Source organism: Micromesistius poutassou (assembly GCF_964030765.1).
Source record: "Micromesistius poutassou genome assembly, chromosome: 1".
Lineage (NCBI taxonomy): Eukaryota > Metazoa > Chordata > Actinopteri > Gadiformes > Gadidae > Micromesistius > Micromesistius poutassou.
The window spans coordinates 4,564,263-4,578,830 of NC_140271.1; the positions used below are offsets into that span (position 1 = coordinate 4,564,263).

The window sequence follows — 14,568 nt, forward strand, 5'->3', positions numbered from 1 at the left end:
GGCTACATCAGGACTTCTTGTATGTAGGGCCCAGAATTTGGTGCTACGCCCCTGATTAGACATATACGTAGGCCAATTAGTCCACAAAAGTGCTATTGATAAAATGAAACAGACCAGGCATGTAGTTATAAGCCTATATCTTCAGAAAGAAGCCAGTCTTACCTGACTGTCGTCGTAGACTTCAAGCTCATCACACACCTCATCCCAGGGGTATTTATATCCATCTCCGGTTGAAATCTTTTTACATTGTATAGTAATTACCTCAGGGGTTCCATGGCAGCGGATGGTGTCTAAAAATGCGTAAAATACAAATTAAACCAGAGCCCCAACAGTGTAAATTTATGCCATGTCCAAAACAGAAACCATGTTATCCTATCTAGCGCTAGTCAATAAATAAATCAACATTTTGCGATATTCCTTTAAATGATGCTCACACTGCAGGACTTTTACCACGATTCGAGCCTACTTAGACCCATTTCCCAGTCCTAATATGCTATAAATCTAATCTGTGAACAATCTGAAAAGAATCACACAAGTGTGTCCGGTACCGCGCATCCAAGTCCTACAGTGTGAGTTTGGAAAGTGTCTTGCTTCTTACCTGTTTCGTGTGATGCGGGAGAGATTGACAGCATACAAGTCAAATAAAATAATCCATTCATTGTACGCCTTGGCTTGGACTGGGGCGCTCAGGCACCTCGAGTGATTAATGAAGTTATCGACTCAGGACCGCCTTATGACTTGGCTCTGCGGACTACGATACAACAACTTACGCCCACTACACGTTAACTTTTCACACACACACACACACACACACACACACACACACACACACACACACACACACACACACACACACACACACACACACACACACACACACACACACACACACACATAAACCAAACCACGACCAAAACAACAAAAAACTAAAACTACAAAACAAAGCCGCGAAAACTAGACTACCAGATCTCCTCGAAAAGAAGAGAAATAGAAATACAAAAGGTTGTATGAGACGGCTGGCTGACAGACTTCACACTGCGGGCGGACGCTCACAAGTCACAATAGCCTAAGCAATGTTCAAACAACACACACACACACACACATATATATATATATATATATATATATATATATATATTTACTATATTTACTAATATATTAGTAAATATATATATAAATATAATATACAAATATTTATATTTATCTTTATTTACTAAATGGTTTAAAATATTTGCCTGTATGTGTGTCCTAAATACAGAATATGGCTTGTTTGAGACTGGAACTGTGATTAAGGGCTATACAAATACAATTGAATGGAATCACTCCTAGGCCACCCCTTCCCTTTGAAATTCTTCTGGAGCCGCCACTGCATGAAATGCTTCCTTTCGATTGGGGGCAGACCTGTCCCCTCGCCCCCTCGCCGACCTACAGGACGATTTCAATATTAAAGTGATGGACAACAGGATTTATGGACATAAAATAACAATAACATGTCACAGAGTAATGTATCCACTACATGCCTAGCAAGTTTCTTGTCAGGAAAATCTCAAACTGTATTTTAGTGACGTGTGAGTGACGTGGAAGGTGAATCTGATCTGCCTTCCAATCAGGATTGAGCCTCCCTCCCTTCCGCAGACAGCAGTGATAATAGCTAGGCAGCCACCATGTGTCTGCAAATGGGATTTATTATTCCCAATTTGGCTGTATATCCCTTGTGCCAAAATCCAAGGAAAACATGTATATTCAGAAGCCCCTTGGTTTGGGCAGGGGCTTCTGAATATGTGTTTTCCTTGAATTTTGGCACAAGGGATTATAACATCTGATACTGTGTATTAATGAGATATATATATATATATATATATACACTTGGGCTTTTACTTTTAATCGAGCCAGTTGGCTCGAGTAGAGCTGACATAAACAGGGAGACCACGCTGATTGAAAAGGTAGAACAAATATTTATTAAAGTAACTAATTACAAAGCGTTATTAGTAATGGGAAGCCAAACCAAAAGTGTAGTGCATATCAGTAGATGTAGTATAAAGCAAAGTGAGGTAAAAATGAGGAGCGAAGCTGCAGCCAGCCTTTCAGCGTCAAGCCGGAGCAGCAGTGAGTGAGAGCAAGCCGACGGGAAGGACATCTTTTATCTCCCATTCAATCAGCCCACCATTAGCCTGGCACGGCCTATAGTGACAGCTCCCCTAGTGGCGATAAAAGGAACCACAGGATACAATGACACGCCAGGTAGAGAGGCACACCCAGCACGGCAAAGCTGGGCGTTACAATATATATATATATTTATTTATTTATTTATTTATTTATTTAGATATATATAGAGATAGAGATCTATCGCCCAATCTACTTACCTGGGATTTAGAGATATGACCATTTGAATAACTATCAAAATTAAAATGAATAGGCCTACATAACATGACCCTATTGTAAATAAGACGTTACAAACGTTGTTGATACATGGTTGATCGCCCCTCTGGCTGTGCCGATGTAGATGCAACAGGCGAATAAGCTATAAAAAAAAAAAATGCAACAAAGTTGAACAGTAATTGCTAACTTCTCTCGACCTGAGACTGTGTGACTTAGACGAGAGTTGAGCAAATACTTCAAAATGACACCAGATGACGGTAGCGGGCTGAACCTGAAGCTCACGTGTAAACAGAAAGTCTAAGCCTATTCAATACTATTTTATGTTCATGTGGTGAAGTGAAGTAGGCTCGGTTCAAATGACTGTATTACTTACTTACTTACTTACTTACTTCTTAATTTTGCCAAACTGACACATAACTCAAAAAAATGTAAGCCTAATTTTGAAGTGAAAGGGAAAAAATATATTAAAAAAGGGCCCCATTTGTGTGTGGTCGGCAACATAAATGGGAGAATTTGAATATAGATGTTTTTATTGATGTGGATTTATAAATGCATTTGTTTTGAATTTTTTTGAATATTTTGACCGGGCCTATGAAGAGCAGCTGACGAATGACCATCTGGCTTGTCAAAGAGCTTTCAGTCTGTCCCCTTAACGCAACGTCTTCCTGCGCCACATTTCCCAAAATCGCAGAGAATGCAAAGAAAAAAGGTTCTCCCTGAGTGTGAGGACTCACAGTGCTAAGTCATTTCAGGGAGCAGGTAAGGGTTCAACCTCATAGGAGTCCTAACATCCTGACCTATATCCCATATAACTAATGAACTGTTGCATCATTTGTTTTAAAATGCGAACTCCAAAAGCTCCAAAGCCTGATCTACCAGTAGCAATCAATGGATTTGTGGTGCTTGAAGTGGTCGGCTAACCCTTGAGAGTGCTCCTTGGTTTAGGTCACCACTGGTGCATCGATTCATTCCTCCAGGTCAGCCTCAAGTAGTAAAGTACTATTTATTGTTTATTTATTGAAAAACCAACTGAATCGAACCATTAGATGAGCCCTCGTGAGATGTTATGATCCCTACCTGGATCCACTGAAACCCATGTCATAAACAATTGCAAAAGTAAGAACATTTCTGTTTTATCATTAATTTTCATATAATTGTACACCTTGCAACTTCCGTTCTAACTTCTCTTGACACTTTTTTTTTTGATAAACATAGTACAAAACTGTTGTAGGGGAAGAAAGATACTGTGACTTGAAAAAAACATATATAGCTGTAGAAACGCTGTAGTGCATATTCAAGGCCTATATGTGGCACTGGTTCTCCACCAAAAAAAGAAGAAGACGAGGCGGAGAATGCGCATCAAGCCTGCGCACTGTACACAAACACACAGTCCAGGAGAAAGCAGTTGTTTAACCTTGTAGATTGAGCACAAAATACAGTTAGTAATCCAATTTACCAAGGGTAAATTTTAAAGCTACAAAAATAATACAAATCAAAAACAAAACTAATTTGACGGAAATCTAACGATGCCCAGTTGGTGAACGGGGGCGATGACGTCATCGTTTGCATATCTGGCGTCCACACGAATCCTAACACGAAAACACAGGGCCATTTTTCTCCTTTTCACCCTGGGACCTGGTTACAAACAAGTGTGTTTGCAGGCATCAAAAACGCCGGGTCCATCTGGACGGTCGGCCCAAACGCACAAGACTTCAATTTCAGTGGGGCAGAAACTACTGGCGTATGACCACACCTTTACACACACATTTACATGTTTTTTTTTTAATCACTAATGACACACTCGTGGCCTATAAACCCCCTTGTCCTGTTTGATGGCTAACTTCTCTTCCAATTTTAACCTCAAATGGGTTTTTAACAGAAACTGTTAGACACTGTTAATCACAGGTGCAACACCACTCGCCATATCTGCATCTGATATAGAAACGACGAAAGATACTGGCGGAATAATTTGAGTTAAAACAACAACAGTTCTATAATATGACCATGGGGCAGACTACTTTACGACCATATAGGCGTCTATTAGCGCGGATTGCAATTCTTATTGCAGCCTGCAGGGTTATGCGATAAACATACGGAGGACCGCGGTCGTTGAGCTGCCCTGCCCCAACATCGCATGAGACGTTAAACTCAGCTAGAATCGCCACCATCATCCAAAATGTGAAGTCAACAGACCAAACATAGTCTGAAAGCCTACAGAAACTATAGATAGGCCTAGTTAATGTGACAAACACATTATTAAAAATAGACTTGGAGCAATGATTTTCTGAGGAACTATTTTTTTTGGGAGCATGCTTTTGCAAGTAGTTCGCTGCCCCACCTGCCCATATGGACGGCACACGCCTGCCTAAGCCTATTCAATACTATTTTCGCCCTCAATCTTTACAATCTCCATTCGAACAGATTTTCCGTCCTGTGTGAAAACTAAAAATAAAACGGGTTAGTTAGTATAGTAATAACGCTATCAACCGATGAAACCAATGCAAAAAAAAGTAAAATGTCTTCCCCAATAAATGTGTCACATAGAAATATCTAGAAATAAACGTACAAAAAAAAATGTTTGCACCTAAACTCATCTAGGTTTTAAAGGCATAACGCACCACAACCGTCTCAACCTGTACACACGAAGGGGCAGTTTACGAGAGCCCTGCTTGGTATGCACTCACACACACATATACATGGCCATAGCCAGCTATCAGGTGCCCGAAGTTCAGGCCTCAATAACTATTTTAACGACACATTAACAAATCATGTTTAATAGACGTCTGAAGAATAAGTCCCGCCTCCAATGCTACTTTAACAGCACCGACAATCCAAAAAGCCAGTCGAAACTAGATGGAAAAAGTGTGTAGTTCAAAACGTGACACAGCTTTTACTGCTTCGCCACCTACAGAGTTTGTTATGTACGGTTGTTCAAAAACGCCATGTTATTTCCAATAGACATTTGACCGAGGGAACCGGGAGCCTCGGAGGCGGGACTTATTCTTCAGAGGTCTATAATAGAAGTATAAGGTCGAGGATGGGTTGAATTATAAGAATAACAATAATAATAACAGTAGGCACAGCATGGCAATGCTTCAGACACATTGGCATGACTATGCATATGCCTTGCTTTACATCGGTTGGCGGCCGAAGTCGTAGGCTATGAGCCTAGCACCTGACCTGATGTCATAACCGATATCATCACCGTTTTCAAATCATGTTTGAAGAGAGATTCAAAACGCTTGTAAAGTAGGCCTGTGTTCAGCGGTGCAGTCTACTTTCTCCGGACCGCTTTGTGATCTGGTGCCACACCCTGTTATTCAAGATTCAAGATTCAAGATTCAATACTTTAATTGACATACAACATAAGCATTTAGGAATTTGCTACAGTACAACAAGACAAACACCACACAAAAAATAGTAAAACAGACAATAGTAAAGGCACAAAAATACAGACATAAGACATAGTATTGTGTTCTTTGGATAATATAAGGATAACTTCTCGTAATGGAGTGACACAATAAAGCAGGTTGAGACGTGGCTATCCAATTAACTCTGATTTACTCGGGGGAGAACAATGTTACACTTAACAGGTGCCGTAGAGCAGCACCTGGCTCATCCCTACATGGGCAAGAGGAAGTTCACCTAAAGTGCATGTTTTAAGTGCAATTCCAAAAGTGCAACTGTAGCAGGATGACACTGATGTGAAATAAAAAAAATGAATAATGTGGCATAGTGGCATAATTACAGTTTAAAACAGAGGAGCAAGATACCTACTGCTCGTTTTACACCTAACACAATTTTTAGCTACTGGGACCATAGGCAGGCTAGGGGAACTCATATTAATGTTAGAAAAAGTGAAAATTTCATGCCATGGGACCTTTAACGTAACAAACATGTAAAAAAATCTGGCGTTATCCAAAATGGCGTTATCTTCCAGGCAATGCCAGTCATTAAGAATGCACTGGTTTGATGATCAAAACTTGAAAAGAACATACATCTCAAATTCAGATAATAGGGCTGAACCTATGAAGTTAGGTATAGTATGAATCGGTCCACCTCCTCCCTTCCTTTGTGTTGGTTTGTACTTCCTCAAGGTCCGGAACACATCCTCAACCTATATGGTTACAAAAATACATTTGCAAAATAGCATGATGAAAAACAAACAAATAGTCTAGTGCATGTTTCTAAAAATGATGAGCCTAATTAGAATCTTCAGACATCATGTCTCACACATTAAAAGCCGCCATCTTCATGCTTTTTAACCCTTATTAACTATTATAACAATAATAACACTAATGTGAGATGTGAAGATAATTCTACAAGTCTAGTTATTCTATAGTTCAAGAACTGCCAACATGGAGGCATGGAATGTGCTTTTGGAACTTCAGATCACAGACGTATAAACAATACATAATAAAGACAGAAGCACTTCATCAGAATTACACCAGCACAATAGAACAAATCACACGCTGTGGCAACCCCGATCCGGCCCGGCACTCCTGGAAGCAGACTACCTCCTGATGGCGCTATTGAGGGCATAGACCTCTGAAGAATTAGTCCCGCCTCCGAGGCTACCGGTTCCCTCGGTCAAATGTCTATGGGAAATAACACAGGGTTTATGAATGATCGTACATAACAAACTCTGTAGGTGGTGGAGAAGTAAAAGCTGCGTCACGTTTTGAACTACACACTTTTTCCATCTAGTTTCGACTGGCCTCTTGGATTGTCGGTGCCGTTAAAGTAGTAAACGATTATAAATGCTATTTTAACGGCACTGAAAATCCAAAAAGCCAGTCGAAACTAGATGGAAAAAGTGTGTAGTTCAAAACATGACACAGCTTTTACTTCTTCGCCATCTACAGAGTTTGTTATGAACGATCATTCAAAAACGCCATGTTATTTCCCATAGACATTTGACCGAGGGAACCTGGAGGTTCTATGGGAGGTCTATGGGAGCTGTGGCTAATTAACCAGATGCAGAGCACCTGAGGAACAGGTGGAGGAGCAGGGCTGAAATAGCCTGCATCGCCACTCCTTCAGGGCTCTCCCAGCCATGTGGCGCGCATGCGGAGCGACCAGTCCTCCTGGGTGACGGGCAATTCCACCCGGAGGAACAGGACCGTCAATTCCACCCGGGCTTTTGGTTATTTTGTAAAAGACTTTAGTTAGATTTTTGAATAAACGTGCCTTTTTGGCTTTTGGCCAGCTAAGTGGTGTCCTGTTTGGGGAGGAGGCGGTTCACTCAAGGAGGCGGGTTGCCACAACGCCAAACAATGAGAAATGAGAGATTTACGATTTGTTGCACAAAATGTGGACACTTACGTCTGTGTCTTTGTACATCGACAGAACCACACCACCACCACCACCACCACCACCACCACCACCACAGCCACAGCAACAGCAACCCCAACATGCAAACTAACTGATAGGTATAAAATATATAAAATTAACACAATCGCCTGACTTACATGTGTGGCGTCATTGAATATGCTTATATTTGACTGTCACACCAGTGCTTACAACTAGATAATGTATTGGAACCTGATGTCATGGAAATGTCTTACAGAAGAAAAATAATTAAGAAAAAATAAATCACCTTGCTGAGGAATGTTATCCGGGGGTGGTGCGGTTCCATCTGGGTCCAATAAGTTGGCATTTCTCTTTTCGTGAGGTTTCTCTTTTGAAGATAAGAGATCAGTTTAGTGTACACACACACACACAAACACACAAATGAATGAGTTAATGAATGAATGAGTTCAATACCACTTCAAACATTACAATAATACAGTTAGGGTGCAAAATCAAGGAAGCTAGAAAGGCTTATAGGTGGGGGCCCATGGTTCATGAAAACATGGTAGACAAGGGTATACACGGTTACATTATAGAACCTCAATGAGTGCATTTTTCTGCATGCATTCACTCATCACCACCTTGCTTGGGAATTAGATTTGTGGGTGCTGTTGAAGATGTGTGATCAGTTGAAAAGTATGAAGCTATTATGAAGCAACAAATGACTAAATAGTAGTGTTACAAGCATGGATTTTTCTCTTACCGGTGACAAATCTCTTGCAGATCTCAGTGCCGTTAGGTTTGATGCATTTCACAGTCAGGTTCAAGCAGTCATCTTGTATTGGCATTGACATGTCATAACCAACCACCTTTAGTGTCTATAGCAAATAACAATTAAAGCGTTGAAACATTGTTTGAAAACTTCATGATTCTAAAAATGTATTTAATACAATTAAAAGTATCACAGATTAAGCCTACATGTGTCTACAGTACACAGAATAATAATGAGCCGATCCCAGCCGTGGTCTCCAAGGTTCCGGGTTGCCGCAAGGGCCAACGGAACCAACTATTTGGACTTGGTTTTGGTTCTGGTTCTGGTTGATGGGGGGGGGTTGCAACTCGGTGACGGGTGGGGTCGGCTGGAGCGACACTAGCGCCGAGGCACTTATGTCTGCGGGATGGGAGTGTGCCCTGTACTCGATATTAATAAGCCTACTATAAAATGGGTGAGATGTTCATTTGACTTGTTAGTTTGATCTTACCTGATTATCGTTGTAGACTTCAAATTCGCACACTTCATCGAAGGGGGGGTACTTGTATTTATCGTTGACGGTTATGTTTTCACATTGTAGAGGTACTTCTTCAGGGGGTTGTAGACAGCCTATGATGGCTAAACGAGAAGTGCGCTTGTTATTCATTAATGTAGCATAGGACCTATATGACTTATGAATGTAAAATGTTAATACAACTGAATATCATATCCAACACGGTTTTACTATTATGCTATCGACTGCAGCACTAGTATATACATAAATAAACAAATTGCAACATTCCTTTAAATGATCGTAGGCCAAGCTCACTCTACAATACTTTAAAACACGTTTCTAGCCTACTTCCAGACTAATTTAACGAAGTTAGGCTAATCTGTGAAGATTGCGTCGATCCCGTCGGCTATAGCTTCCACTGCCGCCTACATAGAGTTGGACATTGACACACCCACCAAACCTAAACAAGCACAGCTCTTGTGCTGCATGTAGATATTTCTCAATTTTAATAAACATATTTACATTTACACTTTACTTCTCAATTCCAGCAAACTTTTCCTCAAACTGCGTCGTCAACAAGTTGAGTCACAACGTGACTTCATTTTGACCCTTTCCCGAAATGAGAACATAATCTTAAGGGAATGGTGATTTTGAGGAGAACTTGTAACCGAATAAACACACCTGTGTGTGTTGATAAAGTGCCATTTAATTTAAAGTATGTATTTAAAGTATTTACTATTGAATTTCACCATACTGTAAAATATGATGAGGCTCAAATGCTAAACACCTAGATAATTTGGTTCATATCAAAAGGATAGCAATATTGAGCTAGATACATCTATAATATTTTGTTCTCTAAATCAAGCATTAATAGCCTACATGTCCTATTAATCTTCAACAAAAGACAGATTTCAGGGTATAAAGTGTGCACTATCCAAAACATTTTATTTATACCCTAGTAGGCCTACGTCTTTAAACAACAAAATGAAAATAAAACGTATTGGGACCAAAATCCCATCCCCAATCGTGCATGTTTCAGGTGTAAACTCGTGGCTGCTTCGATTTCTGTGTGGCCTTGGAATCCCATCTCTTCACAGCAGCAAAAAAAAAATATTAATTTTTACAGAGAGCCCCTTCTGATGTTGGAGCACGTTTAGTCTCATCCCCCAAAACAAAGATATTGTGCATGAAAACACCAGTACAAGGATGGGGCAGAGTGAGACGTTTGACTGACCAAAATACCCAAGGGTTTGGCTCAGTGGATCAAGACAGTCCCACCATCCAGTGCCCCAGCCTCAAGGGCTAACTGGTGGCTACATCCAGTCCATTTAGCTAGAAACATCAGAAGCTACCACCCCTCTCGCTATGAATAATGAAAATTAGAGGAAAATGGGCCCTAAAATTACCAACAGTTCACAGGACTAATGCACGGGCAAAGTGCTTTGCCACCTGACTAAGCCCGTGTTTTATTTTCAAGAACACACAGCTATCGTTAGCACCGAAACGGTACGCTGCTAATCCCCTGCTGGTAAGTTACATTGTTGTTAATTTAAACAGCAATATAAAGTGTTTATTCAGTTACATCACTGGCAAACAAGCTTTTCTCGAAATCACCATGTCCATATAGGCCTAATATAGCCGTTTCTCAATACCGAGTATGCAAACTACGTACTCGCGGACTTCGAAGTGCGTACTTGGAAGTTCGGACTTCCAAGTACAGACTTCCGAGGACGCGAGTACGCACCTGCAATTGGAACAGCAGCGGACTCAATGACGTCACCACCTCAGCTCTGTTAACTGTGCTTTACTGCCTCATGTAGGCATATACTACTGAACAATATAAACAAATTATATAAAACAAAACCCCAGCCTCTTTCATTTTAAAATAGTATATTTTGAATATATATATTGAATGAATAGGCCTTCATTTTTGTTATATCTGTATCTAAATGTTCCTATATATAGCCTATTATTATAGCTTACATACTAATATTTTAAAACATGGGAATGCGAAATGCATCCTGGGATATTTAACGGTCCAAAGTCCACACAAGTCACCTCTGATGCATCCTCGGTGGAACGGCCAGTTTAAGAACGCATCGAGAACACTTCCAGGTTTTACGACTGTACTTGACTTGATGCGTACTTTGAATTGGAACAGTACTTGTGCTACGACTGATGACGTTTCACGAGAACGCAAGTACACAAGTACAGACAAGAACGCGAATTGAGAAACGGCCGAAGTCTCGTTGTGAACTTGTGACTCGACATCTGGACTTGTTCGCTTCGACGCAGGTCGAGGAAATTTGTCTTCTTGCATACCTGATACGGGTGTTGCCAGAAAGATTAATATAATCCAAGTCCTATAAGGTAAACGATTCATAGTGGGTTGAGCTGTGGAGTTATGATTTGATTTCCTGTTGTTTTCATTTGAATTTCGCGCCTTTCTTCTTCTCCTCCTCCTTTAAGATTCCCAAGAGTGTCGCAGTGGTTGCAGACTCATGGGGGATTCTGGGAGCTCCACTGTAGAACAGAAATACGTCACCTTCACTTGAATAAGGAAGTAAGTTGTAAAAAACGTGAAACAATAACAAGACCGCTATATGCATGTGAAATAGATCGTAACTAATGCAGAAACATCAGGGTATTGCAATATTCCGTAATTGGACGTTTTACGTATTTTATCAAATTTCACTGAACAAATTATTCACGACAAGAGTCAAATGAAAGAGGTTACTCTGTAACTCTTTTATCATGAGTTTGCAACCAGACCCCTCTCAAGATTCATGCGTTTTGGACGCTTTTTAGCGTATTACTGCCCTCCACAGGTCGGATGTTGAACTAGATTTTCCCAACAACAGCAATCCCAACATCCAAATGAACTGATAGGTATACATAAAATAGAAGAGATTTAGTGTTCACACACACTCACACCCACCCCTTGCTTGGGAATTTGATTTGTGTGTGCTGTTCCATCTTTTTAAGGTTACAAATCAGAACATGGACAATGATCAGTACACACACACACACACTATAGAAACACATCAACTTACGCTGGGGGGGGGGGGTCTAGTGTCCATATGTGGTGTAATATCTAACGCCATTTCAAACCTGTCCACTAGGAGGCGCAGCGAACTTGAGAAAAATAGCAAAATCGCATGATATGTGTGAAGTTTAAGCTGAAATATCTCCAAATTCCCACCATGGAGTATCCATATGTGGTGTCATATCTAACGCCATTTCAAATCTGTCCAGCAGGAGGCGCAATGAATTCAGCAAACTAGCCAAATAACCACACAACTTAATTCCTTTTGTTTGAAGTGTTAGCTGAAGAGATAGAGAGGAGGAGGAGGAAGAGAGAGAGGCAGACAGAGGGAGAGGAAGTGAGCGAGCGAGCGAGCGAGCGAGCGAGCGAGAGAGAGAGAGAGAGAGAGAGAGAGAGAGAGAGAGAGAGAGAGAGAGAGAGAGAGAGAGAGAGAGAGAGAGAGAGAGAGAGAGAGAGAGAGAGCACAATCTGGCAGTGGAAACCGGCAGGCACAGAAAGACCTGGCTGCCGAGAGACCTGGCTGGTCACTGTCAGGCAGAGAAGGTTGAGACAGAGGAGCACTTCCTTTAATATTGTTACATTGTTTACATTTTAAGAAAAATATACTTCACCAAATTACAAATCTATATTCCGGATTTTGCAGACATGGAACATAAGGACACAATGTCAATTGTTCTTGGTGAAGGTCCGTCTGCTGCCCTGGCAGCACAATATGTCCTGAAATGTCATAACCTGAGAGATTCAGTCTGACTTTGTTTATAACTTTGTTGGTGTGTAAAACACACATTTTCTTTATTTTCTATGATACTAACGTAGGCCTATATCCACATTGCTGATGTTGCTTGATTATTTGTAACCAATCTGTTATTTGTGCAATTATTCTTGTTCAACTTGAACATTGCTTTGGCAATACTGTACTCAAACAGTCATTCTAATAAAGCACTTTGAATGTAAATTTGAGAGAGAGGGAGAGACGGGGGGGGGGGGGGGCGACCGCAATTGAGGGGGTCTCGCCCGGGGCGCAATTCAATGTAGAACCGCTACGGCCGCGGTGCTGAAGATGATGATTTTTTACGAGACAGACTTTTTGGGTGCCCCCCCTGGCACTTGGTGCCCTACGGCAGTGCGTGTTCTGCGTGTGCGGAGCGCCGGCACTGTCGATAGATAGATAGATAGATAGATAGATACTTTATTTATCCCGAGGGATTTATTTATTTATTTATCCCGAGGGATCATCTACGATGATCAGGTAAGATCAAACTGTGTCTGAAGCCATGATCGACTTTATTTATCTTCTTAGCATTTTTCTAGAAATATGATATATAATATCGAGTAATATCCCGAGTACAGGGTACACTGATTCTCATCCCGCAGACATAAAGTGCCTCGAAGGTGTCGCTCCAGCCGACCCCACCCGTCACCGAGTTGCAACCCCCCCTCATTCACCGAATGAGTGAGTGAGTGTGAGTCACTCACTCACTCATTCACCGCACTCACTCTCATTCACCGCGTGACTGGAGGGGGGGAGGGGGTTGCAACTCGGTGACAGGTGGGGTCGAATCAGTGTGCCCTGTAGGCCTACTCGCTATATTAGGCTACTCGATATTATATATCATTATATCATTTCTAGAAAAATGCTAAGAAGATAAATAAAGTCGATCATGGCTTCAGACACTGTTTGATCTTGAACTTAAAATTCTCACACTTCATCGAAGTAGGCCTACTTCATCGGGTGCTTGTATTTATCGTTGACGGTTATGTTTTCACATTGTAGAGGTAATTCTTCAGGGGGTTGTAGACAGCCTATGATGGCTAAACGAGAAGTGCGCTTATTATTCATTAATGTAGCATAGGACCTATATGACTTATGAATGTAAAATGTTAATACAACTGTATATCATATCCAACACGGTTTTGCTATTAGGCCTATGCTATCGACTGCAGCACTAGTATATACATAAATAAACAAATTGCAACATTCCTTTAAATGGCCGCATGCCAAGCTCACACTACAATACTTTAAACAAGTTTCAAGCCTACTTTCAGACTAATTTAACAAAGTTACTTACCTGTTTCGAGTGATGTGGGAGCGACTGAAATAATAAACTCAAATTAAAACTGCGCGCAGTGATGAACGGGACCTCGCGCCGGCTTGCAGCCGCCACTACGAGGTCACGTTCATCACTGCGCGCAGTTTTAAAAAAAAATCGCGCCGGCTTGCGGCCGCGTCACGTGCCGTCGTAACATGTGTGCTGGCAAGATGTGCACATGTTAGGACCGCACGTGACGCAGCCGCAAGCCGGCACGAGGTCCCGTTCATCACTGCGCGCAGTTTTTAAAAAGCGCAGTTTATGTAATCTGTAGAAGCAGAGGTGCCCTGTGGTGTCCTACCGGTTGTTTTGACATTAACATGTAAGACCACATTTAACTGAATTACATGTTCATTAACCCTACATCAATGATCCGCTAAATTGCCTAGGAGGAGTTAGTTCAAATACAAGGCGACGGAATTCAAAAATGGCCAACTTTAATGGCATGTCACGGACACGCCCTTCAACGTACAATCACAAATAGCATGACTTTGGT

The 14,568-nt window shown here is 41.2% G+C and overlaps 1 long non-coding RNA gene across 1 annotated transcript; it reads right to left on the reverse strand.

The window, feature by feature from the left end:
* Positions 1 to 5,781: 5,781 nt before the first annotated feature.
* LOC311419613 lies at positions 5,782 to 14,092 on the reverse strand. Its single transcript, XR_014683354.1, has 6 exons — positions 14,052 to 14,092; positions 8,934 to 9,061; positions 8,435 to 8,549; positions 7,979 to 8,059; positions 7,705 to 7,804; positions 5,782 to 6,496 (listed from the first exon to the last, which is right to left on the reverse strand). It is a non-coding gene; the product is annotated as an uncharacterized lncRNA (long non-coding RNA).
* Positions 14,093 to 14,568: the final 476 nt, after the last annotated feature.